Source organism: Alexandromys fortis, unplaced genomic scaffold (assembly GCF_014885135.2).
Source record: "Alexandromys fortis isolate MF-2015 unplaced genomic scaffold, M_Fortis_MF-2015_v1.1 scaffold_156, whole genome shotgun sequence".
NCBI lineage: Eukaryota > Metazoa > Chordata > Mammalia > Rodentia > Cricetidae > Alexandromys > Alexandromys fortis.
The window spans coordinates 3,336,804-3,343,257 of NW_026068028.1; the positions used below are offsets into that span (position 1 = coordinate 3,336,804).

A 6,454-nucleotide genomic window follows, 5' to 3' on the forward strand; every position below is an offset into this window, starting at 1 on the left:
ATTATTCCCAGTTCTATGGTTTTTTTTTTCCTACCAGGTAAATGTAATTCTCCTGTGGGTCAACATTAATCATAAACCTAGAATGGATATTTGCCTAGGTTAAAAAATTGGGGATTATAATTATCTGGACAAGATAAAGAATCCTTTTGAGGGCTGGAGAGATGGCTCAGTGGTTAAGAGCATTGTCTGCTCTTCCAAGGGTCCTGAGTTCAATTCCCAGCAACCACATGGTGGCTCACAACCATCTGTAAAGAGGTCTGGCGCCCTCTTCTGGCCTTCAGGCACACAGACAGAATATTGTATACTAAATAAATAAATAAATAAATATTTAAAAAAAAAAAAAGAATCCTTTTGAGCCTACTCTGCCAAGGAGCCAGGAATAAGAACTTCTGGAAGAAATTACTCACTGTTGCTGAAAATGAGACTGAACAACTAAAAATTACATAGCAAACATTTATTAAGCAGTCTTCATTTAAATGATGTTATAACAAATTAGATTGTGTACACTTTTGGAGAATTTTTAGGATTAACTTTAAAAAATACAATCTAGGGACTGGTGAGCTGGCTCAAAAGGTGAGGCACCTGCCACCAAACCTGAGGACTTGAGGCTGATTCCTGGGACTCACAGGGTAGGAGAGCACCAGCTCTCCCAAGATGCCCTCTGACTTACTGCATGGAGAGACAAAGACACACACACACACAACAGAGAGAGAGAGAGAGAGAGAGAGAGAGAGAGAGAGAGAGAGAGAGAGAGAGAGATTAAGGAATGTGTAATTTACTGTGCCTGCAACTCAGTGGGAGAGTTTTTTCCTCCAGAAAGCAGGAGAGACGGCTTGAGGCACGATGCACATTGCACTAGCCAGCACCTGGAGGTTTTGCTTTGCACATGCTAAGTGAACACGGGGTTAAAATACTGATGAAAATAATTTCCCAATGTCTAAATACCGCCCTAGAAATAAGTGACTTTGTTTAAGGAAATGCTCAACATCCTTAGTCATCAGAGAAATGCAAATCAAAACAACTCTGAGATTCCATCTTGCACCTGTAAGAGTGGCCAAGATCAAAAACACTGATGACAACTTATGCTGGAGAGGTTGTGGGGTAAAGGGAACACTCCTGCATTGCTGGTGGGAGTGCAATCTGGTACAACCCCTTTGGATGTCAGTGTGGTGATTTCTCAGAAAATTAGGAAACAACCTTCCTCAAGACCCAGTAATACCACTTTTGGGTACATATCCAAAGGGTGCTCAATTGTGTCACAAGGACATGTGCTCAACTATGTTCGTAGCAGCATTGTTTGTTATGGCCAGAACCTGGAAACAACCTACACTGAACAACAACCTTCCCCTCGACTGAAGAATGGATAAGGAAAATGTGGTACATTTACACAATGGAGAACTACACAGCAGAAAAAAAAAAACGACATTTTGAATTTTGCAGGCAAATGGATGGAGCTAGAAAACATCATTATGAGGAAGTAACCCAGACCCAGAAAGACAATTATCACATGTACTCACTCATAAGTGGTTTTTAAACATAAAGCAAAGAAAACCAGTCTACAAATCACAATCCCAGAGAACCTAGACAACAATGAGGACCCTAACAGAGGCATACATGGATCTAATGTACATGGGAAGTAGAAAAAGACAAGATCTCCTGAGTAAATTCGGAGCATGGACCTTAGGAGAGGGCTGAAGGGGGGCGGGGGAGAGGCAGGAAGGGGAGCAGAGAAAAATGTAAAGCTCAATAAGTGTTGACATCTCAGACCACGAAAACCTAATAGAGACGGCTGAACAGGAGCAATAGGCAAGGATTTTTATCTAGTTTGTACTTTTCCTTCATTATTCCTACTTGGTTCTGTGGGACAGGTATGTAGGTCTTTAAATGGTTGGGAGGGGGAGGGACAACCGCAGGTATCATTCCTCAATGGTTAGGTCAAGCAGGCTGTCCAGTGAACCTTGGGATCCTCCTGCCTGTTTGTCACCCCCATCCTATGGGTGCTGGGTCACCCTTGGGCCTCTGTTTACACAGCAAGCACTTTAGTGACCGAACTATCTCCAGCTCTCTTTTCCATTTGAAATCTAAATTTTTTTCATTGTAACTTAGACAATGTAATTAAAAACACACTTGACAATCAAATCAGTAGTTTTCCTTAGATTCGCTTTCTTGGTTAAACGCCTTTTAAATCACTTGGTGTCCTTCTGCCTCAGAGCCTCTTCGGGGCTGGCATCACAAGCGTGCCCCGGGCTTGCTTTTTGAAGCAAACACTTCCCTGACAGAGGGCTAAATGACTCATCTCAAACCCGTGGAGGAACAGAGGCCGGGGCTGTTGGTTGCTTCTTCTCCGGAGCCCCAATGATAAAATCCAAGCAGGCAGCGGCGGGACGGCTATAGCCGCCGAGCGGGCCCTTCCCGGGCAGGAAGCGCGTCGTTGTCCCCGGCTGCACCGGGGAGCCATCCCTCCCGCGGACGGCTTGTGGCGGGCGACACCTGTGACCGCCCCTGGGAGGAGAGTGGAGTGGCAGCGTGGCCTGCAGGGCGCCAGGAACCCAGGTAAACCACCGCAGCCTGACACACCCCAGGTCGGGATGCCCCGGCACCTGAACCGTGGGTGGAGTCGGTTCTCCTGTAGAGCACTTGCAAAACTCTTCTGCCGAAAGCTCGAATATCCGGTTGGGGGGGGGGTGTAGTCCAGGGCAGTCCTCTTCCATACAAATTCATGGGTTCGTTCCCCCCAGCACCGCCAACAACAGACAGACAGACAGACAGAACAAACAAACAACAAAACCCAACTAGTCTTAGTCACCTTCTGAGTTTATCTGGAGCAACTCCGTCCCATAAAGAACTACCACAAGTCATGCATGTAATTTTAACTTGTCGGGTAGATCCTCTGACCAATGGAAAAAGAAACGGGTGGAGTTCATTCGTCCCAGGGCCACCAAAATGCCATCTTAGTACGTGATCACTGTAAGGGCTGAGAGAGACTTTGTTTTTCTTCCAAGTCTTCAAAAACCTCACCTGACATCTCCACTCCGGTTGGCTGCCCCGTGTGACTGTGGACTGTGTTGGACAGCGCAGCCCTGGACTCCTACTATCCCGGAGTCTAAGTGGGAGGCTGTGCCCTTAAGACCCAGGCCGCGGTAGAGAAAGGCCGAGCTAGGGACTTTGCGGTGCGGGTCCAGGTGCTCCAGGCGAATGTGGCACAGGCGACCGCTGCTTCACCTCCAGGGGGCGCTCTGAGAGTTTCCCCTCCATCCCGCTCTCCTGGCCTCCCTTCCTTCCTGTCTGTGTGAGACAGGGTCTCACTATGTATCCCCGACTGGCCTCAAACTCACCACGTGGCCAGCCCTAAGCTGGCCTCAAACTCACCATGTAGCCCTAAGCTGGCCTCCAACTTAGGTCAGTCCTCCTGCCTTAGCCTCCCCAGAGCTGGGATCACGGACATTCACTACCATTCCTGATTTGCAGATTTTGTTTTTTCAGGCCTTCCTCTCATTGCTTAGGGCCTGGCACTTCCCTGGCGTATATTTCAGTTTGGGAAAGCCGAATTGTGTGTTTACAAATGTGGGAATCGTCTAGTCTTAGACTGTGGGTAGCAACCCCTCACGGGCTCCTAGAACTGGGTGTTGGGGGCACAAAAATCAATCGGCAACTGCCAAAGGTATCTAGATGTGTAATTAGGGCTGTAGAGATGGCTCAGTGGTTAGTGACAGTGACCGCTCTCGCAGAGGACCCGAGTTTGATTCCCAGCACCCACATGGTGACCTGCAACCATCTAGCACTCCAGTTCCCGGGCATCCAATGCCCTATTCTGTCCTCTGTGGGCGCTGCATGCACGTGTTATACAGAAACACACGAGGTGAAATACTCATACACATTGAAATGTCTTTGAAAATCAAAGTGCAATGTCCAAAAGTGAATTTAGAATCAAGCATGTAATGAACCGAGGTGCTTCTGGCAGGGCATGCCAGTGCCACACTGAAAGTTCACACACAACACACGCACTGCAGTGCACGTAGCTTTACGTCACACGTCTCCCGTGAAAACCGTCCCAGATTCCCCAGCTGAGATCCCGGACAATCCTATGTAAAGAGTTGTGGTGTTTTGGTGCGTATACAAAGTCTTCTGCTCCAACAGAAGCGTGGTTTAATTGTAGAACACACTACTTTTGCAATAGTCATGCCTTAGCCTGTGTCGTTAGTGTAGTTAAAGATTTTATTATGTTAAATGTTTCCATTTGAGTGGCTGACTTCAGCTTTGTTACAACAAAATCCGAACGATGAGTTTGTCTTGAGATTAGGACAGAATTTCTAACAACTTCTCAAATTGCCCTAAATACACTTCTACCCCTCGGTACTTTTTTTTTTTTTTTTTTTTTTTAATGAGAGGGGACATTTTCAGCACTGAAATTTAAATCAATCAAATGTACTAGCTGTGGAAAATGTTGAAGATGCTGTGGACACTCAGCCATGATTTAATCCCCCTCCCTGTTTGCCTGTGTGTATCTGTGTGTGTTCTGGGGATCAAGCCCATGCCTTTATGCATGCTAAGTGCTCTACTACAGCTCCACCCCAGTCCGAAAGTTAATCCTTTATGTAGAAAGAAACAACTACCTCCATCTCGTTAGTATACAAGTTTGCTTTCATCTTTAAGAATTGTTTTTAAGTGAATTTATGATTTATTACCAGTAAATGCTTGATCTGCATACCTCTTTGATATGCCTACATACCCCGGGTCACAACAATTTCTCAAACAGAGAAGAGGGGTCCCTAGTGGGGGTGTTTAAGATGACCTGGTGTCGTGCATGTGGAGATAAGGCGGTAACAGCCGAGGGAAGTGTGACATTTAAACCAGGGGCAGAAGTTGGACCCGATCCAGGTGGTTCTAATGCCAAGGTCTGTGATGCTTTCGGGTGTGACCTCGCGCAAGTAAAATACTCCCAGTGAGAACCCAAGCCACTGTTTTGCAGATTGTTTATAAAAGGGCTTATGGGATCATGCTGTCCTTCAGCTTCTTTTCTAATCCAGATGGGGTCACCTAGGGGGTTAGTAAAGAATCAAAGGAGTCAGACTTGGGCCTTAAGGGAGGAGGAAGAGGTACAGGGTCAGGAAAGCACTTGCTATCAACGGAGGCGTTTTTTGAAGGGAAACTGGGCTGGTGAGATGACCCACAGGGTGAAGGTGCTTGCAGCCAAGCCTGATGTTCCGAATTTGGTCCCTGGGTTATCCTCTGGCTTCTGTCTCTACACTCTATCACACCCGCCGTACACACACACACACACACACACACACACACACACACTACACGTAGTAATGATAATAAAGAAGAACCATGGACTATACATATCCCTCAGTAATACAGTACATGTCTAACACTTGTGAAGCCTGGGGTTTATCCCCAGCACCACATAAAAGAGAAGAGGAGAGAAGCAGCTAAGTTTTATTTTGTTTGTTTCGCTGCCCAGGTCTTTCTGTGTGCTGGGAAAGTGTTCTAACCCCAAGCCACACACCCGATCAGTAACTGTGCGTTGCAAAATGGCTAGTGGAAAGGACTTGAAATGTCACCAGCACAAACATAGGGAAACCGTCTCGGACGGTAGATAGGCCAGTCACTTTGGTTTGCCCTCACTGTCCATTGTATACATGCACTAAAACGTCACGCTGTGCTCTGTAACTGTGTACAGTTTCCGTGTGTCAATATCTATGGGGCCCCAGGCGTGGGTGTACACACCTGCAACCCCAGGATTTGTGAAGCTCTGGCAGAAGAATGGTGAATATAAGGACAGGTGGGACTATTACATCGAACGTTCCGGGCCAGTTGGGGCTACATGGCTGTGGGATAGGAAGCAGACTAAGTTAAAACAAAATGTGCATGGGAAATATATTAATCCCACGGCCCTCCATCTGCACGGATGGCTACTTAGCGTTCCTTTCTTCCGCCTGCTGTCTTCAGTCTCTGCTCATGGATCCATTGGTGTTTGATTTTTTTTTTAAAGATTTATTTATTTATTATGTATACAACATTCTGCCTCCATGTATGCCCACACGCCAGAGGAGGGCGCCAGATCTCATTACAGATGGTTGTGAGCCACCATGTGGTTGCTGGGAATTGAACTCAGGACCTCTGGAAGAGCAGACGGTGCTCTAAACCACTGAGCCATCTCTCCAGCCCGGTGTTTGATTTTTTTTTATAGCCAACATGCTATACAGTACTCGCTTGCTGGGTGCTTCGAGCCCAATCTTTGGGTCTTGGAGTGACAGTGGTTTCTGTGCAGGATGTTTTCGGCTTACTGTGACTCACCAAAGTGAAGTAGCAGCAGACTCCTGGGCTCTCATCGTATATAGGTACTGGTTTTGAAAACTCATGTAACACAGGGGTCTGCCAATCAGTTAAAAATAACAAAACTAATTCATTCACATGCATAGTCTCTTTTTTTTTTTTTTTTTTTTTTTTG

General features: G+C 46.5%; 1 protein-coding gene across 8 annotated transcripts in view; it reads left to right on the plus strand.

The window, feature by feature from the left end:
- Nucleotides 1–504: 504 nt before the first annotated feature.
- Arsg (arylsulfatase G) overlaps nt 505–6,454 on the plus strand; it is a 125,633-nt gene continuing 119,683 nt past the window's right edge. For 5 of the 8 annotated variants that reach the window (XM_050164191.1, XM_050164195.1, XM_050164194.1 and 2 more), the window contains exon 1: nt 508–2,553. The gene's annotated coding sequence lies outside the window, so the exon portion shown is untranslated. Of the gene's footprint in view, nt 2,554–6,454 lie in introns of all 8 variants that reach the window. The other 3 variants (XM_050164199.1, XM_050164200.1, XM_050164198.1) reach the window with 3 other exon arrangements.